The following is a 27,256-nucleotide window of genomic DNA, read 5'->3' as shown; positions in this document are numbered from 1 at the left end:
CCAAGGTTTAGAAGGAGGTTGTAGGGTTAGAAGGAGTTCCAGGGTTTAGGAGGAGGTTCCAGGGTTTAGAAGAGGTTCTAGGGTTAGAAGGGGTTCCAAGGTTTAAAGTAGAGTACATGGTGGAGAACTCATCTCCCTCGTAGGTCATGGAGATTAAGGGTTGAGGAACTAAGGGCTTAGGGGGAGCATAGGAGTGGGAGATGAAGAAGGTGTAAGAGCATGGGGGAAAGAAGCGAGAGGAGGGAGGAGGAGGAGGGAGGAGGAGGAGAGAGGAGGAGGAGGAGGAGGGAGGAGGAGGAGGAAGGAGGAGGAGGGAGGAGGAGAGGGAGAGGATGGGTTGCTAGGTTGGAGGAGAGGGGACGAGGAGTTGCAAGATTAGGACATGCTTATGGACGTGGAGTGCAAGGAAGCATGGACACTTGAGACAAATGCTTGGAATACCAAAGTAGACTCAACACAATGCCCCAAAGAGTGTGGGCTTCATTCCATTATGGGGTATTTATACAAGTTGGAGAGCTTCTCTCTCTACATATAGAAGTTGCAACACATTCTCTTTCTACATGTAGAAGTTGTAACACATTCTCTTTCTACATGTAGAAGTTGTATGTAGAAGTTGTAACACATTCTCTTTCTGCATGTCGAAGTTGTATGCAGAAGTTGTAACACCTTCTCTTTCTACATGTAGAAGTTGTAACACATTCTCTTTCTACATGTAGAAGTCGTATGTAGAAGTTGTAACACATTCTCTTTCTACATGTAGAAGTCGTATATCTAGAAGTTGTAAGACATTCTCTTTCTACATGTAGAAGTCGTATGTAGAAGTTGTAACACATTCTCTTTCTACACGAGTCCATGTTGGCATAGAGTCAACATACTCCCGGATCAATTTTATTACCCGTCCTCAGGTTATGGCTTATTTTGATTTCAGAGTTGGGATGCCATGTGCGTAATGCAACCATTCCTACTATAATGCTTTTGCACCATACAATTTGTGGTCTGTAGTCAAGAAGCATATTGTTGGGATATCTCAAGGTGTATGCCTCAGGCACACCTTATGTTTCTATGTGTGAGTGCTAGAGGCACAGTTAGGTGCCCACAAGCACAGTTAGGTGGTGGAGAGCCACATAAGATGATTGAGAGAATCTAGGAGCAGATTGAGGAGATGATTGTGGAGCTCTGAAGTCATCAGTGATGTCAGTGAGCTTGTATGAGGTGCCTACTTAAGGACCTCACTTTTCTTCATTCCATAAGCAAGTATTCTGATTTTGTGTCCACTCTACTCTTTCCTTTCAGTATTCCAACATGGTATCAGAGCCCTTTGATCCCCCTTGAGCCCATTTCTGCCACATCATCATCTTCTTCTTCATCTTCTTCTTCTCCATTTTCCTCTTTCTTCCCAAAATCTTTGAGAGCTTGGTTCTCCATCTATAAATAGCCATTGCCCAAACCCTCTGAGCTGGAAACTCCTCTAGTATGGGTGAACTTCCACCTGTAAGCAATTGAAGAAAAAACGTCTATGGTGGCTGCCATTCTCCAAATAGCGAATTTCTTCTATTGCTCAATACTCCCTGCCTACTCCGCCATTTCCTGATCCCTCTTAGGAGTAGATGGGCGACTTCAAGACAAAGATTTTGAGCCATTTTTCAGGTCATTTGGTTTAGTAACGAGGGAGAAATCGTCAAAACTCAGTTTCAGCCTGTAGCAACTCTCCCGGGCAAAAGTGCGCACCATTTCGTCCAACCTCTGTGCTGGACCTTCTCTGGTATATGAGCTTTCTTTTGCTTTAGAAAGCCCTCTTTTCCTTGCTTTGAAGAGTGAGCTACAAGCCCTCCAAGTTCAGCTTTTCAGTTTTGACAGTTTTGGACAAGTTTTTGAAGATGATGCTACATAAAATGCTACTCTAGTATTTCTGGTTTTTTGAAGCTTTCAATAACTTCAGTACAAGTGTGGATTCAGTTTTGTTTTGACTTGCTAGACCTGGTTTTGATTGGAAAATGTTTATTTCATCCACTTCTATGAAGCATGTAAGAAGAAGCATCATTGTTTGAAATCTAGTCACTACTATTTACTACATTAAGTGCTCATATTTTGGAAGTCTTTCAGTTATTTTTGCCTTGTAAGAGAGATAGACACTACCCAATATCTGGGTTAGACCCTCTCATGGCTACCATATATAATCTTGAGAAGTTCAATGGAAAGGGCTTCCATACATGGCAAATGAAGGTGAAATTTGCATTGATGCGGGAGAACTTATGGGGACTTGTCAAATCTACTCCTACCGCTTCTTCTACAGCCTCCAATGCTGGAGAATCCTCAACACCGACACGAACAGCAAGGGATCCAGCAAGAGAAGAAAAGGCATATGGTATCATTGCTCTTGCTTTGGGTGATGATTATATACACCATATCTCTGATTTGGAGTCTCCTTCGGAAGCTTGGCAGAAGCTAGACATGATTTTTGGTGCAAGCTCTCACATCTCTAAACTATCACTTAAAATCTCTTTCTTTGAATTAAAGATGGCAAGTGATACTACTTTAGCTGCTCATGTCAACTATATGCGGAGTCTTATGACTCAATTAGCTTCTATCAACTCTCCTATCACTCCTGATGATGCTATGGCAGTGTTACTTAAGAGTATGCCTGAAAGTTTTGATCACATTGTTAGCACTTTGAAGAATCTTCCCAATCCTAACCTTGAAGGCATTATCTCTGCTCTCCAAGAAGAAGAAAGGCATATGGAGCTAAGGAAAGGCAATGACACTGCTTATGCTGTAAAAGTCAAGAAGGGCAAGTATACTCCTTGCAATCACTGTGGAAAGACAAATCACCTTTCAAAGGACTGCTTCAAAGTTAATCCATGCAAGCACTGTGGCAAGAACAACCATCATGAGAAGTTTTGCAGAGCCAAAGCAAAGACAGAAAATGCAAATCTACTTACAGTTAATGAGCCTCCACAAGATGAGGCATCCTTTGAAGATTATGCATTTTAAACACATCTCTATGTATGCTCCAGATCTCTCTTTTTATGTCAAGGTACTCAGCCTGGATAGTCCTCCAAAATGAATGAAAATAAACTATTGTGTTTTGTGTGTTTTGTAAACACCTCTGGTCACCTTATGATGTAGGCCATGTGTATGTTTTGTTCCATGATACCTCCTGCAGCCATTGTGTGCATGTACATGCAGGGGAGATAACCATTGGAAGGTCTTTTTGTATCCCTTTTGTTTACCTTACACCCAAGGGAACCCTTGCTAGCATGAGAACCTAGCCATAGATTAATCCTTGACCACCATGAGATGGCATGAGAAACTATGAGACTAGATGTATCCTTGACATAGCCTGAGGCATTTCCTTGAGGGGGGGTTTGTTGGGATATCTCAAGGTGTATGCCTCAGGCACACCTTATGTTTCTATGTCTGAGTGCTAGAGGCACAGTTAGGTGCCCACAAGCACAGTTAGGTGGTGGAGAGCCACATAGGATGATTGAGAGAATCTAGGAGCAGATTGAGGAGATGATTGTGGAGCTCTGAAGTCATCAGTGATGTCAGTGAGCTTGTATGAGGTGCCTACTTAAGGACCTCACTTTTCTTCATTCCATAAGCAAGTATTCTGATTTTGTGTCCACTCTACTCTTTCCTTTCAGTATTCCAACACATATCTCCTCTTAAGGAGGGGTAGATGGCTATGAATTTCAGAGGGGATCTCGTTACTGAGGTTGCGGACTTTGCCATTGAATCTTCTTGGGAAGAGGTTTAGTGGGGGTCTTGTTGTTGAGGCTGGCATTTCTTGCTATCTTGCATACATGTTGGATGCGATTGCACCCGTATCATTGAGCTTGGAGATAATTTGTATGCAAGTCTAATATTTTTGCATATAGGATATGGCTGTGATGTTTGGCGGGGGTCTCGTTGCGGAGGCTGCAGACTCTTTTGCCAATTCATCTTGAGTTTTGGCATAGCTTCTTGTCTTGCTTGTGAATTCATTGCATGCTTTGAGAGTATGGAATGAAAGTGTGTGATAATATTATTGATGCAATCTATTATGTACCTATGCAAAATCGTGTGAGTGCATGTGATGTGTCTAACTATATGCTTATTTGTGGGATTTAATAGGGAAACTAAGACTCAATCATCCCTAATACGAAATTGATTAGGTCTTCCTAAATGTGCAAAAACATGCATATGCCTGTGAGTGTGCATGTAACAATCTAGTGCAAATTATATGTGCAAAAACATGCATATGCTAGTGAGTGCTCATGATACAATCTAATCCTAACTAAGGAAGACTTGGTTTCCCAAATCTTAATTTTCGTCGGGGATGGCTTGCGTGTTGATGTAGTAGCGCTTCAGTCGGCTCTCATTTACTATTATGTTGAATTGGGCTCCCTCTAATGTTTCGAGCAGCACAACTCTGATGGGATCCATCTTTCGTACTCGATAGGGTCCTTGACCTAGATACTTCAGTTTTCCCTTGTGTACTTTGGCATTGTATAACAGGACTAAGTCACCTTCCTTGATGTCTTTAGCTTTCAGATTTGTGTCAAACCATGCCTTTCTTCTACGTTTTTCTATTGTCATGGCATGGTAGGCGACTAGTCTTGTCTCTATATGCTTTTCCAACTGATAGATCCTTTCTTTCAAGGATTCATGGTCTCCCATGCGTTCCTATACTGCTATGTGTAGACTTGGTATTACAAATTCGAGTGGGACCACAACTTCAAGGCCGTACACCAATTAAAAAGGTGTGTTCCCTGTACTGCTGACCTTGAATGTGGTTCTGTATGCCCATAAGCTGCATTTAGTGTCTTTGCCCAATCAGAATGTTGTGGTTCTACTACCTTGGTGAGGATAATGCATATTATTTTATTGATGGATTCGGCCTATCCATTCCCTTGGGGGTAGTAGGGTGTGCTTTTTCTATGGATTACCATGAAGCCAAACAAGAGTTCTTGGATTACCTCATTGACAAAATGTGTGCCTCTATCCGACACAATTTCAATGGGGCATCCGAATCAGGTGATCACATTTTCATATAAGAATCTTGCTGTGCTTCTGGCATCTGCCTTTCTGACTGCTTTAGCTTCAGCCCATTTTGTAAACTAATCAGTGGCCACAATGATGTAGCGTGCCTGTGTTCCTTTTGCTGTTGGATGTATGGGACCCACATAGTCAATCCCCCATTTTTCAAATGGTTTTTGTGCAACAACTATTGTTCGGGCATTGAAGACTTTGTGTTGTGGTTTAGTAGTCCATTGGCATACATCACAGCCTTTTACATATTCATAGGCATCTCGGGGGGGTTACTCATCATATGTAACCCTATCACGTGAGTTCAATAGAAGGATATTTTCTATTTCTAAAATTTACAGAAATAAATATACATAAGGGACTATTTAAAATAGTTTTGGAAAATTTTTACAGATTTGTATAGAAAAGGGGTACATTTTATTAATGAAAAAATTTACAGATAAGGGATTTTAAATATAGGCCTTGCACGCACGTGATATAGAGGGTTTATACATAGTGACCCCCCCGAGATAGGCATATGCCCACAGTGTTGGCCACCAGTAGCCTGTGAGGAGAACTTTTCTTTGTGTGGCTTCCCCTTGGAAGTGTCCTCTTGCAATGACTTCATGGACTTTACTCAGGATTGGCATGACTCATGAGGCATTACACATCATCTTAATATCTGGTCCTTACCCATCTTATACAGTTGTTCTGCAATGAGTTGATAGGGTGTAGCGGGTACTAGATCTACCATCATCACTGCTAGTGTTTGAGTTTAAGTCCTGTAATGAACCATGCCGTGAGGTACTTTGCATCTGGGTGTGGGTCACATTTGGCAATTAATCTTTTTCATCTTACCCAGGTACGTGCGTGTTGAAATATCGAGCTCCACTCATGATATGCCAGGGTGACCGTTGTGCATTTCTGTCACTAACTTGTTAGCTGCAGATGCGGTTGGTACACCACCCATGAATAATAGCTGGATGACAACTATCCTTATGCACTCTAGTTCAAGGCTCAATTAGTATGCCACCTTAGTTAGCTAAGTTTGGTTTGAGACCCACATATAGGGTTCTTCTATTTCTTTGTATGAGAGTTCTTTTGGCTTTCACAACTAAGAAGAGGAAAACTGTTTTCAGCCTCCACCTTTGTGTGTATTCCCCCATTGTGTATGTGAGAAAGCCGCAAGTGAGACTCCTTCCTTCTCTCCCACTATCTTAACATGGTATCAGAGCCTGGTTCATGGTAAGGAGCTCAAAAAAGCAAACCAAGTTCGCGGTGTCCTGGTAAGAGGACCAGTGTTGCTTTCCTTTTCAAGTTTGGCAGCAAATCTCTGCGGGTAGCACAGCCGAAAAGTGCGAGAGTGCATTGTCTCAATTTGACATGCCCTTTGTGGTGTGGCGAGAGGGCAATATATGCTGTGGGGGAGAGCAAAGCCTTTGGTGACTTTATTTTTTTCATTCGAGGCCATTCCGGGGCCCATTTTGAAGGCGAAAGTTCTTCGCAGGCACTTAGAAAAAGGCCCTTTTTTTTGCTGTGCGACCGCTGCTCTGCAGGTCGGTGAAAAGTTACCGCAGAAATTGCATCGTATGCTTGTGCGCAGAGATATTGGGAGTTGCAGAATCATCCTTATTGCCTGCTGATGCCAAATCGTCACTAGGAAGTGACTGTGTGGTCAAATACCACTTTCGTCAGTTTTGTAGATTTGCCTGTGTGAGGTAGAAGCTGTGTTTTTTGTAGTGACAGAATTTTTTGCAGTGTTCTATAATGGTGTCTGATTCTCCTTCACAAATTGTCACTGAAAAGCTTAACAAGAACAACTTCCAAGCATGGAAGTTTAGAATGACGAATTTCGTTATGGGAAAAGGCTATTGGGAGTTCATTACAGGAAATGAAGAAGAACCAATTCTTCCTAATGTTCCCAATCAACAGGAAATGCAAGCATTTAAAGGATGGCATGAGAGAGCCAGAAAAGTTATGTATTGGCTGTCTATCAGTATTTCGGATTCTATGATTGTGCATATTCAGGATGCAAGTATGCCAAAGGAGGCATGGGATACTTTGGCAAAAATGTACAGCACAAATACACAAGCCAGAAAAATGCAGCTCAAGCACGAGTTGCACAATGTGCAGAGAGAAAATATGAGCATTAATGACTACCACATGAAGGTGAAGAAAATTACAGATGCACTTGCTTCCATTGGGTCACCAGTGGAAGATGATGATCTAGTTTTTGTGACCTTGAATGGTCTAGGAAAGAATTATGCTTAGTTCCGGACATCCATTGCCATCCGTGAAAAATTTCCTGATTTTGAGGAGTTGTTTGCTCTTCTAATTTCTGAAGAGCAGAGAAATGGTGGTGCATCTTCTTCAGGAGGAACTTCAAAAGAAACTGTCTTCTACTCAAATGCTGGAAGAGGTAGAGGTAGAGGTAGAGGAGGCCAATCTGGAGGCCGTGGTAGAAATCATAATATGCAGCAAACTCAAGAAAACCAGTCCTTTGGAGAAGGACATGGTAACTCTAGAGGTAGGGGAGCCAAAGAGGTCGTGGTGGATGGCAGAGAGGCCAAAATGCAAACAGCAATGTTGAATGCTACTATTCTGGTAAAATGGGTCATATGGCTAAAGACTGCTATAAAAAGCAGAATGACATTATGAATGGAAAATTGCAGCAAGGCAATTATGCATCCTCTAGTAGATAGGGTGATGACAAAAATGAGCATCTATTTATGGTGCAGCACATGACCAATTCTATGACAAGTGCAAATGAAAGTAATGATGTGTGGTATGTTGACTCAAGTGTGTCAAACCACATGACAGGTCATGCAGAATGGATGCAGGATGCAAGGAAAATGGATAGACCGGGATTTGTGGAGACTGGTGATGATACTGCACATCCTATTATGCAGATTGGTAAAATTCCTTTGTCTATGCAGGATGGGAAAAAGAAATACCTGTCTGATGTATTTCATGTCCCGAATATCACCAAGAACCTGGATTCTCTTGGTCGAAATGTCAATTGAGCAGGGCTTGCAGGTTAGATTTAATCCTCATGGATGCTTTGTTGAGGATATGAAAAATAATGGTCGCTTGATAGCAAAAGGAAAGAAGAAGGGTAGGATGTTTACATTAGATGCGGACATGCCTGAATTGAGTGCAACAATGTTTGCACATGGGACCGGTGTAGTTGTAGATATTGCTATCTGGCATAAAAGCATTTGTCATGTTAATGTACAATGACTTAAATCAATGTAGGCCCAAAATATTGTTGCAGGATTGCCTAAATTCAAGGTTGTAGAAATGCATAAGGTATGTGAAGCCTGTCAATTTGGAAAATAGGCAAGGAAACCATTTCCTATACATGTTCAAGAGAGTAAGAAGCCATTGGAATTAATCCACTCTGATGTGTGGACTACTAAAGCTGCATCTATTGGAGGCTATCATTATTTTGTCACTTTTATTGATGACTACAGCAGAAAAGTTTGGGTGTAATTTATGAAAAAGAAAAGTGAAGTGTTTGGGCACTTCAAATCTTTTAAAGCTATGGTTGAAAAAGAAACAGGCCTGCAAATAAAATGCCTAAGGTCAAATGGAGGGGGAGAGTACCTCTCAAATGAGTTTGCAAGGTTCCTGCAGGAGCATGGCATAAAGCAGCAATATTCATGCAATCATACCCCACAGCAAAATGGACTTGCAGAAAGGAAAAACAGGCATATTGGAGACGTTGTGGGGTTAAAGTTCACTGTGCCTTAACCCCAGTTATGTACAATACTCAAATACATATATAAATGAATGAAAAAGAAGATTAGGGTGGTTCTGCACCCACCAAAACTTGTGTGGCTCTCTGTCTCTCTCTCTCGCTCTCTCTCCCTCTTCCGTTCTTGCTTTCGTTGAGAGCACTCTCAACTGGTATCAGAGCTCGGGTGATCTAGCGGAGCGTGCGTGAATGCTTAGAAGCTCAGCAGCTCTGTGGGAGGAAGGAGAAGCTCTGTGGGAAGCTTTGTGGGTGACTTTACTTGCATCCGAGTGTGCAGAGACCTTGGAGGAACCTTTGGAAAAGTCACTTTGGCTTTGCGAAGTGGTTTTGAGAGCCTGTTAAGAGCTTTCAAAGAAAAAGTCGTTTTTTGAGCTTTTCCCTGTTCTGTTCGATGACAGAGACTCCGTATTGACTTGTAGAGGCAACTATTGCTTGCTTTTGGTGTCCACATTACTTCAGGAGCCTGGAAACACCTTTATTCTTGAATCCGGGATCATTTCATTGGATTTCTGACTCACTGTGTCAGTTCCTGCGTTTTTTGCCCGGGTGTTGGAACTCAAGTTTGGAGCAACCATTTGCAGATCTGTCAGTTTCGGTGGACTCAGGAGGTCCTAAAACTTCTATGTTGCTCATCATTCGCACTCCGGTGGAGTTTACAGATAGCTCTGTTTCCAAAAACGTTTTTCAGTCCGTGTGTTGGACCCAGTGATTGAGACCACGGTTTCCAAAACCGTCTGTCCCATTGCGTTCTAGACGCCCAAAAACCCCTACCTGTCGATTCTTGCGTGATTCGGTGGAGGATTTTCAGAGTTATAGATCTCTGTGTATTCGATTTCGTCTCTCTGTTATGCATTTTTTCATACTAAGGTTTTGAAACCTTAGATTTATGCCACATGGCAGTGGATAAGTATTCACTCCCATTTCTCACTCATCGGTTGGGATTTTGGAGTTCTGGCAGAAGAGAGATATTTGCAGATTTTCTTGCTGGTTCCGATTATGCAATGGCGCCCATGTTTTGAGGCATCTCAGTGGATGATTTATAGGCCATTTGGATGCATTGCGGTCCTTGTTGGATGCGCTGATAGGCCCAAATTGCCTTGTGGGATGCTATTTTTTATGGATGCTTTGCACATGGATGCTATTTTATGCTGAGGGACAGCTTTGACACATTGCAGGTGACGCACTGATAGTGCTATGCTCTCTTGGATGAGACATTATTGATGCATATGCCAGTGGACAGTGTTTATGCTTGAGTCATTTGGCACTTATTGGCATTTTCTTTTGGGCCAGATTTGCTCATATGGATGCATAGTATATGCACATGAGTCAGATGCTTTGAGCTTTTGGTAATATTTCACTCTATTGTGGCATACACATTTGGGTGCACTTGGTATTTGGTGTGATTCTCTCTTGCAGGCACTAGCATTTGGGATTTTGCTTTGTTTGCATCATGGCATCCTCTTCCATGCCTGAAAAGGAGTTTTTCAGCATTAAAAAGTTTGATGGGACAAACTTTTCTTTGTGGAAAGAACAAATAAGGGATGTGCTTATTCAAAAGAAGCAGATTAAACCCTTGGCAGGTATTGAAGCTAAGCCTGCGGATATGTCTGAGGATGATTGGAATGAGTTGGATGCATTAGCAAAGTCTACTATTAGACTTCATCTTGCAGAGTCAGTTTATTTCACAGTAGTAAATGAGCAGACTACGGAAGATTTGTGGAAGAAATTGTGTGCCACTTATGAAAAGGAAACTGCCTCTAATAAAGTTTACCTCATGAAGAGGTTGTTTGAGCTGCAAATGAAGGAAGGGGTCTCCATTGCTTCTCACTTAAATGAATTCAATATTATTTTCAGCCAGCTTCAAGCTCAGAAAATGAATTTTGATGCGGAGACTAAGGCAATATTTCTCTTATGTTCATTGCCATCCTCATGGGATACCTTCCGTACAGCTGTCAGTAACTCTGCACCTGGTGGAGTACTGAAATTTGATGATGTTGTGGGTAGCTTGTTGGCCGAGGAGATTAGACGGAAGTCTGTGGATGGCAACAAGCAGGATGCAGCCTTAAATGTGCAAAGGGGCAGATCACAGTTCAGGGGGAAGTCCCAAGAAAGAGGGAAGTCTCGTAGCAAATCCAGGGCACGGAACATTGAGTGTTACCATTGTGGCAAGAAGGGCCATATGAAAAAGGATTGCTACAAGCTGAAAAGAGAGCAAAAGGATAAGAAAAAGAATGCAAATTGGGGTGCAAATCAAAAGGAAGAGAGTCCAAGGGAGGAAAAAGGAAAAGTGAAGATCGAGGAGATCAATGCAGTCACATGTGATAGTGACAATGATGTTCTCTTCATGTCTAGTTTATCAGCAGAGTTGCTTACCACTTCAGATGATGCATATTCCCAGGATTGGATTTTGGATTCTGGTGCTTCATTCCATGTTACTTCCCATAGGGAATGGTTCTCCACTTATGACAGTGGAAAGACAGGTTGTGTGCATCTTGGAAATGACTATGCATGTGACATAGTGGGAGCAGGTGACATAAAGTTTTCTTTTGCAAATGGGTCTGCATTTGTTTTGAAACATGTGAGACATGTGCCTAAGCTGACCAAGAGTCTTATTTCAGTGGGTCAGCTAGATGATGCTGGTTTTCACACCACTTTTGGCTTTCAAAGTTGGAAAATTCAAAAGGGCTCTATGCTTTTGGCTAGGGGTGCCAAGTGTGGGACTTTGTATCCCTTACATGTATCAGGGGTATTTGATCATGTTGTTGCAATAACCGAGCAGCCAAGCACTTCTTTGTGGCATTGCAGGTTGGGGCACATGAGTCAGAATGGAATGAAACTCTTATGCCGTTTGGGTTATGTACCGCATTTGAGTTTCTCTGATTTTGAATTTTGTGAGCATTGTCTCTATGGGAAGCAGACTAAATCAGCCCATAAAAGAAGGGGAAAGAAAGAGTTTGAAATGCTTGATTTGGTGCATTCAGATGTATGTGGTCCCATGCCTACACGGTCATTAGGCGGGGCTGAATACTATGTGACATTCATTGATGATGCAACTAGGAAAGTGTGGGCTTATGCTATAGCTCGGAAGAGTGATGTGTTCCAAGTATTTCAGAGATGGCTGGCCTTGGTTGAGAATCAGTCAGGTAGAACGCTTAAATGCCTACGCACTGACAATGGTGGAGAGTATCTCTCTCATGACTTTCAGCATTTCTGTGATACACGTGGGATTAAGAGGGAGCTCACATCCCCTCGTACTCCAGAGCAAAATCCAGTTGCAGAAAAGATGAATCGTACCATTCAAGAAAGGTTGCAATGCATGCTTTCCAATGCAAGTCTTTCTGGTGGTTTTTGGGCTGAGGCAATGAAGACTGCAGTGCATGTGATCAATAGATCACCTAGTAAGAGTTTGGATGGTGGTATTCTTGAAGAGGCATGGAGTGGCAAGAAGCCCTCTTACTCTCATTTGCGTATATTTGGGTGTGAGGCATATGCACATGTGCCAAAAGAGCTTCGAAACAAGCTAGATCCTAAGTCTAGGAAATGCATCTTTCTGGGTTATGGTGAAAGTGGAGAGATGGGCTATCGTCTCTGGGATGCAGAAGCAAAGAAGATCATACGCAGCCATGATGTGGTCTTCAATGAGAAGAAGATGCATAAGGCACCCATGAGGTATGTGGAAATGAGGAGAATCACTTTCCAGGATGTGAATCCACCTGCATATGTTGATAGACAGCAAGCTGTCCATGCACCAAATGTGCAAGAAATGGTGCCACCAAGTACTCCCACAGGTATACAATCAAGGGTAGATGATGGATCATCTATTAGTGGAAATGATGAGCCAAATGTGGCTGATATGCAAGTGGGACAGCAAGCTGAAATGCCATTGAGAAGATCATCTAGAGTGTCTAGACCGCCTGATAGGTTTGTTCCAGGGGTAGACTATGTGATGCTTACTGATTGCGGGGAGCCTTCTTGCTACAAAGAGGCTATGATGCGTGAGGATCAATGCAAGTGGGAGTATGCTATGCAATCAGAGATGAGTTCACTTATGAAGAATAAGACTTGGGACTTGGTTTCTTTGCCACATGGAAAGAAAGCATTGCCATGTAAATGGGTCTACAAAATGAAGGTCACAGGTGATGATGTGCCTAGGTACAAGGCCCGTTTGGTTGCTAAAGGGTTCAAGCAAGAGAAGGGTGTGGACTTTGATGAGATATTCTCTCCAGTTGTGAAGATGACCACACTTAGATGCATGCTTGGACTAGTGGCAGTAGAGGATATGGAGCTTATGCAAATGGATGTCAAGACAGCTTTCTTGCATGGGGATTTGCATCAGGACATTTACATGGTGCAGCCGGAAGGCTTTGAAGAAAAGGGCAAAGAGCATTTAGTTTGCAAGCTGAAAAAGAGTCTCTATGGTCTTAAGCAAGCACCTAGAGAATGGTATCAGAAGTTTGATGCTTTCATTCGGTCCCAGGGTTTTAGAAGGAGTGAAATTGATCACTGCCTCTACACTAAAAGGGCTAAGGATAATAGCCTGATAATCTTGGCACTATATGTGGATGATATGCTATTGGCTAGCAAGAATACTTATGAGCTAGATGCATTAAAGGCCAAGTTGCATGAGGCCTTTGATATGAAGGATTTGGGATTTGCAGGTCATATTCTTGGTATGCGCATCACGCGTGATCGGAGTAGGAAACTCCTTTGGCTTTCACAAAAAGAGTATGTTACAAAAGTATTACAGCGTTTCAATATGGAGGGGGGGAAGGCAGTGAGTACTCCATTGCCTCCATATGTGAAACTGAGTCATACAGATAGTCCCAAATCAGATGAGGAGAGGGCCATGATGGCCAAGGTTCCTTATGCATCAGCAGTTGGGAGTCTTATGTATGCTATGATAGCTACTAGACCAGACATTGCATTTGCAGTGGGAGTTGTTAGCCGGTATATGGCTAATCCAGGAAAGAGGCATTGGGAGGCAGTTAAGTGCATCATGAGGTACATGAAGGGTACCAAGGAGATGTGCATTTGCTTTGGTAAAGAAGACATGCGTGTACTTGGGTACACAGATTTAGACTATGCAGGGCATGTGGATAGTAGGAGATCCACTTCCTGTTATGTGTTCACCTTTGCAGGTGGTGCAATGTCGTGGATGTCTCGTGCACAGAAGTGCATTGCTTTGTCTACCACAGAGGCTGAGTATGTTGCAGCCACAGAGGGTTGCAAGGAGGCTATATGGCTTGATCGGCTAGTGGGAGATTTGGGGATTCATACAGGTGTACCGACATTGCATAGTGATTCCATGAGTGCTATTCAGCTAGCACGGAATCCGATCTTTCATGCAAAGACCAAACACATTGAGGTCAGGTATCATTTCATCAGGGAGGTACTTGAGTACAAGCGCATAGAGCTTGTCAAGGTTCATATAGATGATAACCCTGCAGATATGCTGACGAAGAGTCTACCTAGTCAGCGGTTTGAGTATTGTCGTGTATTGATGGGCATTGGATAGTATGCTCACTGGTTGTTCTCCCTTAAAGGCACATTGTCCTTTAAGTGGGAGGTTGTGGGGTTAAAGTTCATTGTGCCTTAACCCCAGTTATGTACAATACTCAAATACATATATAAATGAATGAAAAAGAAGATTAGGGTGGTTCTGCACCCACCAAAACTTGTGTGGCTCTCTGTCTCTCTCTCTCGCTCTCTCTCCCTCTTCCGTTCTTGCTTCCGTTGAGAGCACTCTCAGACGTATCTCGGGCCATGCTAAATGAAAAAGACCTACCAGATTATTATTGGGCTGAAGCAGTTGCTACAGCAGTTTACATAATGAACAGGACTCCTACTGCAGCAATACATGGCATGACGCCAGAGGAGATGTATACTGGTAGGAAACCAGATATTTCTCATTTGAAAATTTTTGGTTGCATTGCCTATGTTCATGTGCCAGATGAGTTGAGGTCCAAGTTGGATCCAAAAGCTGAGAAGTGCATCTTTATTGGTTATTCTCTGCAGCAAAAAGGGTATAGATGCTATAACCCTTCTACTCGTAAGCTTACATTGAGCAGAGATGTTTTTTTTAATGAGATGAGCAGCTAGTATAAACCAGTAAATGTGATTGATGATGTAGATGCACAAAATCGTAATGCTGCATAGAATTCACAGTAGCAATCAAAAAATATTAGTGGACCTACAGTGTGCTCTAGCAGTGGTTCACATACTTCACCATGGACAGGCAGATTGAGATCAGGAGAATCTCCTCAAAGCAATGCAGATAGTGGTATGTAGGTATCATGAAAAGGAAAAGAGAAGGTAGATCAGCCCATGTTTGATGTGAACGTTCACTTTTATGTGGATGGTGAATCCAGTGGCTCAGAACAGAGCATTGATGATGAGTTGGGTATTCCTTCTACTGTTACACCTAGAGTAAGGAAGACCAGGGATGTTTTGAGAGCATCTAGAAGTGAGCCTATTTTGCACAGGTCTACGAGCTAGGTATCCTGTGGATAGGCTGAAATATGATGGATTTATAGCCATTCACTATGCCTATATGGTTAAAGTGATACAAGAACCAGAACCCACTTCTTTTGAGCCAGCCATGGGAAAAGAAAAATAGGAGAAAGCCATGGATGAAGAAATGGATGCCTTGGAAGCAAATGCTACATGGGAATTGGTGCCTTTGCCTAAAGACAAGAATGCAATTGGCTGTAAGTGGGTTTATAAGGTGAAGCACAATGAAGATGGTTCTGTAAACAGATACAAGGCAAGATTAGTTGTCAAGGGGTATGCACAGACATATGGCATTGATTATGAAGAACATTCAGTCTGGTTGCAAGAATGGCAACCGTAAGAGCAGTCATTGCTATGGCTACATCAAAGGGATGGTCTTTACATCAGATATAAAGAATGCCTTCTAGCATGGTGATTTGCAAGAAGAGGTCTTTATGGAGCAACCACCAGGTTATGTTCATGCTGTTCATCTTGAGTTTGTTTGCAGGTTGAAGAAAGCCTTGTACGGCTTGAAGCAAGCACCTAGAGCATGGTCTGACAAGATAGGACAGTATCTTGTCACTATTGGCTCTCAAATTTCCAAGGCAGATTTCTCACTTTATGTGAGAAAAACAGAGAAAGGTATTATGCTGCTTGTCATTTATGTTGATGATTTGATCATCACAGGTGATAGTGATGAAGATATCCTTCATGTGAAAATGCTATTGAAGCAGAAGTTTGAGATGAAGGATTTGGGAGAGCTACATTATTTCTTGGGCATTGAGGTGATTAGATAACCAAGTGGGATACGGCTCTTGCAGAGGCAGTATGGATTGGACATGCTGTCCAAATATGGGATGACAGGTTGTAAGCCTATTTTAGTTCCTTTGGAGCAGAATGTGAAGCTAAGCACAGATGTAGGTGAGCTTCTGGAAGACCCTACTGTGTATAGACGCATAGTAGGAAGTTTGATTTATATGACTATTACCAGGCCAGATTTGAGCTATGCTATTGGATTGGTAAGTCAGTTTATGCAGGCTCCAGGGAAACCGCATTTGTATGCGGCTAGACACATACTCAAGTATGTGAAGTCCACATTGCAGCATGGAGTATTTTATGAGGCTGGGGTTCAGATACAGTTGCATGGATACACTGATGCTGATTGGGCTGGTAGTATTTCTCATAGACGATCTACCAGTGGATATGTGTTCTCTTTTGGCAGTGTTGCAGTCACTTGGAGCAACAAGAAACAGCCTACAGTTGCCTTGTCAAGCACAAAGGCTGAGTACAGGGGTGCAGCAATGGTTGCATGTGAGGTAGCTTGGTTGCATAAGCTAGTTTATGATATGCATCAGTCTACAGATGGGCCAATTGTCATTTATTGTGATAACATGAGTAGTATACACTTGGCAAATAACCCAGTCTATCATGTTAGAACAAAGCACATTGAGGTGCATTATCACTATGTGTGGGAGAAGGTTTTACTAGGTATTATTGATCTAGTTGTTTATGTCAACACAGAGGATCGAGTAGCTAACATATTCACGAAGGCATTGGGCGCAGAGAAGCTGTGCAAGTTCAGAGACCTACTTGGTGTGCAGGAATTGGGATTGAGCTCAAGGGGGAGTGTTGAGATATTGAGCTCCACTCGTGATATGCCAGGGTGACCATTGTGCATTTATGTCACCGACTTGTTAGCTGCAGATGCGATTGGTACACCGCCCATGAATAATAGCTGGATGACAGCTATCCTTATGTACTCTAGTTCGTGGCTCAGTTAGTATGCCCCCTTAGTTAGCTGAGTTTGGTTTGAGACCCACATATAGGGTTCTTCTATTTCTTTGTACGAGAGTTCTTTTGGCTTTCACAACTAAGAAGAGGAAAACTATTTTCAGCCTCCACCTTTGTGTGTATTCCCCCATTGTGTATGTGAGAAAGCCACAAGTGAGACTCCTTCCTTCTCTCCCACTATCTTCACAGTGCGTACATCTTCTCGACGGCCTTGTTCGAGCTTGTTGAGTTGGAGAGCGTGATCGTCTAGTAGCCTCTCTGTTTGAAAGCGTCTTTTGAATTCCATCTGAAGTAGGTTCCATGTGGTGCGCTCTTCCACTAGAAGGTCTAGGTACCATTCAGATGCTTCATTAATTAAGGCCATGGGAAACCAAGCCACCTTGGTTTCATGGCTTTGATCGCCACCTACTCGGCATGCAGCATCAAAATACTGGAGGAAGTGGGCTGGATCTCCCCTACCATTATATTTGGGAAGTTCCAGTTTTCCCAAGGGGCATCTGTCATGATTGTTATTATTTCTTCGATTAAAGAAATTGTCAGCCTCTGCATCTAGGTCGATATCCCGATCATTTCATGACAGCGTCCAACCATGTTGGGTCCTGGAGGAATTAAAGGGAGTGGTTGAATCTCAGGGGGGGATTTGGGGTAGAGGATTGGCAAGGTCGATTGTTGCAGCAGAGTTATATGTGGATGTGGTGAGCATTGGAGTCGCAGGCATTGGCCGGAACGTAGCTGTATGTACATTGGGCGAGATTTGCCAAGGGTGTCTCTGTCGCAAGTGCGGGTGTGGATGGTGTTGTTGAGAGGGTTAGAGCAGTGTTAGTGTATGTAGGGACCATCGTGTTGATAGAGTGAGAAAGACAGAGAGAGAGAGAGAGAGAGAGAGAGAGGGGGGGGAAGGAAAGAGAGAGAGAGAGAGAGAGAGAGAGAGAGAGAGAGAGAGAGAGAGAGGGGGGGGGGACGGAAAGAGAGGTAAAAGGAGAGACAAAGAGAGAGACGGGGGGAGGGAAAGAGAGAGAGAAAGAGAGACAAAGAGAGAGGGGGTGGGGGGAAAAGAGAGAGAGAGAGAGGGGGGGAGGAAAGAGAGAGAGAGAGAAAGAGAGAGAGAGAGAGAGGGGGAGGGAAAGTGAGGTAGAAAGAGAGAGAAAGAGAGAGAGAGGGGGAGGGAAAGAGAGGTAGAAAGAGAGAGAGAAAGAGAGGGGGGGAGGGAAAGAGAGGGAGAAAGAGAGAGAGAGGGGGAGGGAAAGAGGGTAGAAAGAGAAAGAAAGAGAGAGAGAGGGGGAGGGAAAGAGAGAGAGAGAGAGAGAGAGAAAATGTGGGGGTTAAAGTTCACTGTGCCCTTACCCCGGTTATGTACAATACTCAAACACATATATAAATGAATGAAAAAGAAGATTAGGGTGGTTCTGCACCCACCAAAACTTTTTTGGCTCTCTATTTCTCTCTCTCCTTCTTCCGTTCTTGCTTCCGTTGAGAGCACTCTCAACTGGTATCAGAGCCTGGGTGATCTAGCTAAGCATGCATGAATGCTTGAAGCTCAATAGCTCTGTGGAAGGAAGGAGAAGCTCTGTGGGAAGCTTTGTGGGTGACTTTACTTGCATACGAGTATGTAGAGACTTTGGAGGAACCTTTGGAAAAGTCACTTTGGTTCTGCGAAGTGGTTTGGAGAGCCTGTTAAGTATTTTCAAAGAAAAAGTGGTTTTTTGAGCTTTTCCCTATTTCGTTCGATGACAGAGACTCTGTATTGACTTGTAGAGGCAACTATTGCTTACTTTTAGTGTCCACTTCACTTCAGGAGCTTGGAAACACCTTCATTCTTGAATCTGGGATCATTTTATAGGATTTCTGACTCACTGTGTCAGTTTCTGCGTTTTTTTGCCCGGGTGTTGGAACTCAAGTTTGGAGCAACCATTTGCAGATCTGTCAGTTCCGGTGGACTTAGGAGGTCCTAAAACTTCTATGTTCCTCATCATTTGCACTCCGGTGGAGTTTACAAACAGCTCTGTTTCCAAAAACGTTTTTCAGTCTGTGTGTTGAACCCAGTGATTGAGACCACCGTTTCCAAAACCGTATGTCTCATTGTGTTCCGGATGCCCAAAAACCCCTACCTGTCAGTTCTTGCATAATTCGATGGAGTATTTTCAGAGTTATAGATCTCTGTGTATTCGATTTCGTCTCTCTATTATGTATTTTTCTTTCTAAGGTTTTGAAACCTTAGATTTATGCCACATGGTAATGGATAAGTGTTGACTCCCATTTCTCACTCATTGGGTGGCATTTTGGAGTTCCGGCAGAAGAGAGATATTTGCAGATTTTCTTGCTGAGTCCGATTATGCAATGGCACCCATGTTTTGAGGCATCTCAGGTTCTATTTTCAGTAGCGGTCATTATCGTGGGACTATGATTTCTTGAGCATACCTTATGCAGATCACTCTGGTTGCAGTTTGAGCAGTGTGCGCTCATTCGTGGTGTACATTGGGTTGTAGTGGATGATTTATAGGCCATTTGGATATATTGCGGTCCTTATTGGATGCGCTGATAGGCCCAAATTGCCTTGTGGGATGCTATTTTTATGGACGCTTTGCACATGGATGCTATTTTATGCTGAGGGACAGCTTTGACACATTGCAGGTGATGCACTGATGGTGTTATGCTCTCTTGGATGAGATATTATTGATGCATATGCCCATGGACAGTGTTTATGCTTGAGCCATTTGGCACTTATTGGCATTTTGGATTGCCATTGCAGTTGGCATTTTCTTTTGGGCCAGATATGCTCATATAGATGCATAGTACATGCATATGAGTCAGCTGCATCTTTTAATGCTTTTGAGTTTTGGTGATATTTCAGTCTATTATGGCATACACATTTGGGTGCACCTGGTATTTGGTGTGATTCTCTCTTGCAAGCACTAGCATTTGGGATTTTGCTTTATTTGCATCATGGCATCCTCTTCGATGTCTGAAAAGGAGTTTTTTGGCATTAAAAAGTTTGATGGGACAAACTTTTCTTTGTGGAAAGAACAGATAAGGATGTGCTTATTCAAAAGAAGCTGATTAAACCCTTGGTAGGGATTGAAGCTAAGCCTGCAAATATGTATGAGGATGATTGGAATGACTTGGACGCATTAGCAAAGTCTACTATTAGACTTCATCTTGCAGAGTCAGTTTATTTCACAGTAGTAAATGAGCAGACTACGGAAGATTTGTGGAAGAAACTGTGTGCCACTTATGAGAAGGAAACTGCCTCTAATAAAGTTTACCTCATGAAGAGGTTGTTTGAGCTGCAGATGAAGGAAGGGGTCTCCATTGCTTCTCACTTGAATGAATTCAATATTATTTTCAGCCAACTTCAGGCTCAGAAGATGAATTTTGATGCGGAGACTAAGGCAATATTTCTCTTATGTTCATTGTCATCCTCATGGGATACCTTCCGTACAGCTGTCAGTAACTCTGCACCTGGTGGAGTACTGAAATTTGATGATGTTGTGGGTAGCTTGTTGGCCGAGGAGATTAGACGAAAGTCTATGGATGGCAACAAGCAGGATGCAGCCTTAAATGTGCAAAGGGGCAGATCACAGTTCAGGGGGAAGTCCCAAGAAAGAGGGAAGTCTCGTAGCAAATCCAGGGCATGGAACATTGAGTGTTATCACTGTGGGGAGGACAAAGGAAAAGTGAAGATCGAGGAGATCAATGCAGTCACACATGATAGTGATAATGACGTTCTCTTCATGTCTAGTTTGTCTGCAGAGTTGCTTACCACTTTAGATGATGCATATTCCCAGGATTGGATTTTGGATTCTGGTGCTTCATTCCATGTTACTCCCCATAGGGAATGGTTCTCCACTTATGACAGTGGAAAGACAAGTTGTGTGCATCTTGGAAATGACTATGCATGTGACATAGTGGGAGTAGGTGACATAAATTTTTCTTTTGCAAATGGGTCTGCATTTATTTTGAAACATGTGAGACATGTGCCTAAGTTGACCAAGAGTCTTATTTCAGTGAGTCAGCTAGATGATGCTGGTTTTCACACCACTTTTGGCTTTCAGAGTTGGAAAATTCAGAAGGGCTCTATTCTTTTGGCCAGGGGTGCCAAGTGTGGGACTTTGTATCCCTTACATGTATCAGGGGTATTTGATCATGTTGTTGCAATAACCAAACCGCCAAGCACTTCTTTGTGGCATTGCAGCTTGGGGCACATGAGCCAGAATGGAATGAAACTCTTATGCCATTTGGGTTATGTACCACATTTGAGTTTCTCTAACTTTGAATTTTGTGAGCACTGTCTCTATGGGAAGCTGACTAAATCAGCCCATAAAAGAAGGGGAAAGAAAGAGTTTAAAAAGCTTGATTTGGTGCATTCAGATGTATGTGGTCCCATGCCTACACGGTCATTAGGCGGGGCTGAATACTATGTGACATTCATTGGTGATGCAACTAGGAAATTGTGGGCTTATACTATAGCTCGGAAGAGTGATGTGTTCCAAGTATTTCAGAAATGGCTAGCCTTGGTTGAGAATCAGTCAGGTAGAACGCTTAAATGCCTACGGACTGACAATGGTGGAGGGTATCTCTCTCATGACTTTCAGCATTTCTGTGATACACATGGGATTAAGAGGGAGCTCACATCCCCTCGTACTCCAAAGCAAAATCCAATTGTAGAAAAGATGAACCGTACCATTCAAGAAAGGTTGCAATGCATGCTTTCCAATGCAAGTCTTTCTCGTGATTTTTGGGCTGAGGCAATGAAGACTGTAGTGCATGTGATCAATAGATCACCTAGTAAGAGTTTGGATGGTGATAAATTTTTTTTTAATATATTATTTTCAAAAACAAATTATATACTTTTTGACATTTAAATACTAACTTAAACTCTTATTTTCTTTTTTTTAAAAGATCATTTTTAAAAATAAAATTTAAACGTTTTTTAATTTAAATATAAATAACACTAATAAAAAAAATATCTTTAATCTCTTTTTTTTTAAAGATGATTTCAAAAAACAAAATATATACATTTTCAGGCTTTAAATAAAAAATTACGTAATTCCAAAAATAATTTAAAAAACTTTAAAATGCATTTCAAATTTAGAAATATTTTATAATTATTCCTATAAACTAAAATTTAAACGTTTCTTTATATTAATAAAAATAGCACTAATTTAAACTTTAATCTCTTTTTTTTTTAAGATGATTTTAAAAACAAAATATTTACATTTTCACATTTTAAATAAATAATTACGTAATTCCAAAAATAATTTAAAAGAACTTTCAAATGCATTTCAATTTTAAAAATATTTTATAATTATTCCTATAAACTAAGATTTAAATGTTTTTTATTTCAATAAAAATAGCTCTAATTTAAAAAAATAACTTTAATCTCTTTTTTTCCAAAGATGATTTTTAAAAACCTAATTTTAACATTTTCACATTTTGAATTAAAAATGCCTCATTAAACGTTTTTTAAATTTAAAATTTTCACATTTTAAATTATAAATGTCGTAATTCAAAAATTTTAAAAAAATTTACAAATGCATTTCAAATTTATAAATATTTTATAATTATTCCTATGAACGTTTTTTTATTTAATAAAAATAGCTGTATTTAAAAAAAAAATTCATTTTCACATTTTAAATAAAAAATGTCGTAATTCATAAATTTCAAAAAAACATTAAAATGCATTTGAAATTTAGAAATTTTTTATAATTTTTCTTATAAACTAAAATTTAATCAAATTTTACCAAAAAGAAAATGCTACATAAAAAAAATAGAAATATAGAACATTTTCACATTTTGAATAAAAAATGCCTCATTAAACGTTTTTTAAATTTAAAATTTTCACATTTTAAATTATAAATGTCGTAATTCAAAAATTTAAAAAAAAATTACAAATGCATTTCAAATTTATAAATATTTTATAATTATTCCTATGAACGTTTTTTTATTTAATAAAAATAGCTCTATTTTAAAAAAAAATTCATTTTCACATTTTAAATAAAAAATGTCGTAATTCATAAATTTCAAAAAAACATTAAAATGCATTTGAAATTTAGAAATTTTTTATAATTTTTGTTATAAACTAAAATTTAATCAAATTTTACCAAAAAGAAAATGCTACATAAAAAAACTTGGACTCTCCCGCTCTGGCTCCGTCCATCTCCGTCGATGTCCGTTGGTGACTCTCCGTCGCTCGCGCAATTCCGTCGAAGTCCTGCAAATCTGAAATCGGTGGATGAGGAGGAGCTCGATCGAGGTATGTGGAATGAGGGGGGTCGCTCTCCTTTTATAAGAAAAATTAGGGTTTAGCTACCTCGATCGAGGTATTCTGCATGCATGCCACGATACCTCGATCGAGGTATTGTGACATGCCCATACATCTCGGTACATCTATCTCGATCGAGGTATTGGCATGCCACGATACCTCGATCGAGGTATTGTGACATGCCCATACATCTCGGTACATCCACGTCGATGGAGGTATTGACATGCCACGATACCTCGATCGAGGTATTGTGACATGCCCATACATCTCGGTACATCCACGTCGATGGAGGTTTTGACATGCCATGATACCTCGATTGAGGTATGTCGGCAGCAGCCGGATGCCAAGTCATCGGTCCAGCATACCTCAATCGAGGTATGTCGGCTGCCCTGTCGGATGGCACATACCTCTATCGAGGTATGCTGGACATGCCACCTTACCTCGATCGAGGTTGAGCTGGATTGCCAGAATACCTCGAATGAGGTAGATGTGGCATGTATAGGTGGCTTGCTAGCAATCGCTCGGTCCGGTGAAAAAAGCCCAATACCTCGATCGAGGTATTGGCTTGGCTCGGTTGTCCTCATGTGTGATTTTCATTGGAGCTAATACCTCGATCGAGGTATTGGAGATCGAAGCAAAACCTTTGTATTTTCACTCGAGCGGGTGTCACACTCACCTAAAAGTGGTCCGGAAGTGGACACCCTTAGCTTGCTACCACCCTATGGCTTGATCGGCTAGTGGGAGATTTGGGGATTCATATAGGTGTACCGACATTGCATAGTGATTTCATGAGTGCTATTCAGCTAGCACGGAATCCGCTCTTTCATGCAAAGACCAAACACATTGAGGTCAGGTACCATTTCATCAGGGAGGTACTTGAGGACAAGCGCATAGAGCTTGTCAAGGTTCATACAGATGATAACCCTGCATATATGCTGACGAAGAGTCTACCTAGTCAGCGGTTTGAGCATTGTCATGTAATGATGGGCATTGAATAGTATGCTCATTGGTTGTTCTCCCTTAAAGGCACATTGTCCTTTAAGTGGGAGGTTGTGGGGGTTAAAGGTCACTGTGCCTTTACCCCGGTTATGTACAATACTCAAACACATATATAAATGAATGAAAAAGAAGATTAGGGTGGTTCTGCACCCACCAAAACTTGCGTGGCTCTCTGTTTCTCTCTCTCCTTCTTCCGTTCTTGCTTCCATTGAGAGCACTCTCAAGAAAGAGAGATGGGGAGAGTGAGAGAGAGAGAGATAAAGAGAGAGAGCGAAAGGGGGAGGGGGTGGTGGTGGAGGGGGGTGGTGGAGGGGGGAGGGGGTGGTGGAGGTGGAGGGGGAGGGAGGAGGGGGGGAGGGAGAGATGGAGGAGGGAAAGGGGGAGGGGGGAATTGGGGGTGGTGGAGATGGAGGGGGAAGGGGTGGTGGAGATGGAGGGGGGAAAGGGGGAGGGGGGAGGGGGGAAGGGGGGGGGCTGGAGATGGAGATGGAGGGGGGAACGGGGGGGAGGGGGAGGTGTAGATTGAGGGAGGGGGGGAGGGGGAGATGGAGGGGGGAAAGTGGGAGGGGGGAGGGGGGAAGGGGGGGTGGTTGAGATGGAGGGGGGAAGGGGGGGGGGGGGGGGGTGGAGATGGAAGGGGGGAGGGGGTGGTGAAGATGGAGATGGAGGGGGGAAGGGGGGGGTGGTGGAGATGGAGATGGAGGGGGGAGGGGGGGGAAGAAGATGGAGGGGGGAAAGGGGGAAAGGGGAGGGGGAGGTGGAGATGGAGGGGGGGAGGGGCGAGGGGGTGGTGGAGATGGAGGGGGGGAGGGGGTGGTGGAGATGGAGGGGGGAGAGGGGGAAGGGGGAGGGGGAGGTGGAGATGGAGGGGGGGAGGGGGAAGGGGGGGATGGAGATGGAGGGGGGGAGGGGGGAGGGGGTGGTGGAGATGGAGGGGGGAAGGGGGTGGGGGTGATGGAAATGGGAGGGGGGAAAAAAGAGAGAGAAAAAAAACTTGACGGACGAAAATCCAAAGGGAAGAAGAGGTGGTCACCTGAACGCTCTCCAAGTCTTTCTCGATGTAATGGGATTGTTGAGGAACAACGGATGGTGGGTGAATGGCTAGGTTATCAATGTCAAATGGGCTCGAAGTCACTTATAATGTGAGGATGGGAGTAAGGTGGTGGTCGATGGAGAGGGAGGAGTGTCTTGCATAGGTTTTGGAATGAAGAAGAGGATGGAGGCACAATGTGAAAGATGAAGAATGAGGGGGTGGAGTGGGTTTTTATAGGAAATGAGTTTAGGTTTAGGGCTTAGGTTTAGGGTTTCACCCTAAACTCTTCCCGAGCCATAATTCTTTATGAATAGCTCGGTTTGCTCTTCTGCAAAAACGTGAAATGATCAAAATTGCAAGCTCTACGCAGTCGTGTCCACTACCTAGCCTGATTGTTTATCAAGTGCTTCTACTTAAGAAATAAAGAAAATTTTTTAAGGAATTAAGCCAAAGTTGATGCTTGGGGTTGATATGTTCAGCTAGAATTGGGAAAACTTTTACTCTCCTTGCCCTTGAGTGTTACTTTCATGAAAGTTCGAAGTAGTTTGTTTTCTACACATACCTACGTATGGTTACTTTTACTCGAGATGCTAGTCTCCCCAGCAGCGGTGCCAAATGTTGATTCTTTCCTACTTCTTTTGTAGGAAGAGCTGGGTATTCTCAGTTTGCAGGGTTCCGAGGCTTTTTGTCACCTATAGATATATTGGGTTTGTCGTTTGTAGTATACGTGTAGCTTAGGACCTTGAGTCATGTTCTGGTGAGAGACGTAGGCTTAAGTGTGGTAAGCAAGCAAAGTGCATGCATGTGTAAAGGGAACATGTATCATCATGGTTGAGGTAATGAAGGCTTTCGCCTTTATTCACGGTTGTAGGGTTTAAGAGGGTTAGGAGGAGGTTCCAAGGTTTAGAAGGGATTCCAGGGTTAGAAGGAGTTCCAAGGTTTAAAAGGAGGTTCTAGGGTTTAGAAGAGGTCCCGAGGTTTAGAATGAGGTTCTAGGGTTAGAAGGAGTTCCGAAGTTTATAAGGAGGTTCCAGGGTTTAGAAGAGGTTCCAAGGTTAGAAGGGGTTCCAAGGTTTAGAGTAGAGTACATGGTGGAGAACTCATCTCCCTCGTAGAACATGGAGATTAAGGGTTGAGGAACTAAGGGTTTAGGGGGAGCATAGGAGTGGGAGAGGAAGAAGGTGTAAGAGCATGGGGGAAAGAAGAGAGAGGAGGGAGAAGGAGGAGGGAGAAGGAGGAGAGAGGAGGAGGAGGAAGGAGGAGGAGGGAGGAGGAGAGGGAGAGGATGGGTTGCTAGGTTGGAGGAGAGGGGAGGAGGAGTTGCAAGGTTAGGACATGCTTATGGACGTGGAGTGCAAGGAAGCATGGACACTTGAGACAAATGCTTGGAATACCAAAGTAGACTCAACACAATGCCCCAAAGAGTGCGGGCTTCATTCCATTATGGGGTATTTATACAAGTTGGAGAGCTTCTCTCTCTACATGTAGAAGTTGTAACACATTCTCTTTCTACATGTAGAAGTTGTAACACATTCTCTTTCTACATGTAGAAGTCGTATGTAGAAGTTGTAACACATTGTCTTTCTACATGTAGAAGTCATATGTAGAAGTTGTAGTTCACATTCTCTTTCTACATGAGTCCATGTTGGCACAGAGTCAATAACAATATGCATGTAGCACCAAATTCTCTAATGGTAGGTGTGCTAATAGCACACCTACTAATAACACACTTTCACTAACTGGCCTACTAACAGATATGTTGATAGATAGGCTGGCAGATATGCAAACACATAGGTATGTTGAATTTGAGGTCTATTAGTAAACTTGAGAGATTGAAACTTAAAGCATGATTCTTACCAGACTAATCCTTGCCAATAGATTAAAGTGCAACAGGAGGCTTTCTAGTATCATCGTCCCT

The sequence above is a fragment of the Dipteris shenzhenensis genome, chromosome 7 (genome assembly GCF_047967505.1).
Source record: "Dipteris shenzhenensis isolate YYH24624 ecotype China chromosome 7, Dip_SZ_1.0, whole genome shotgun sequence".
NCBI classification, from domain to species: Eukaryota; Viridiplantae; Streptophyta; class Polypodiopsida; order Gleicheniales; family Dipteridaceae; genus Dipteris; species Dipteris shenzhenensis.
This window is presented reverse-complemented; position numbering follows the sequence as displayed.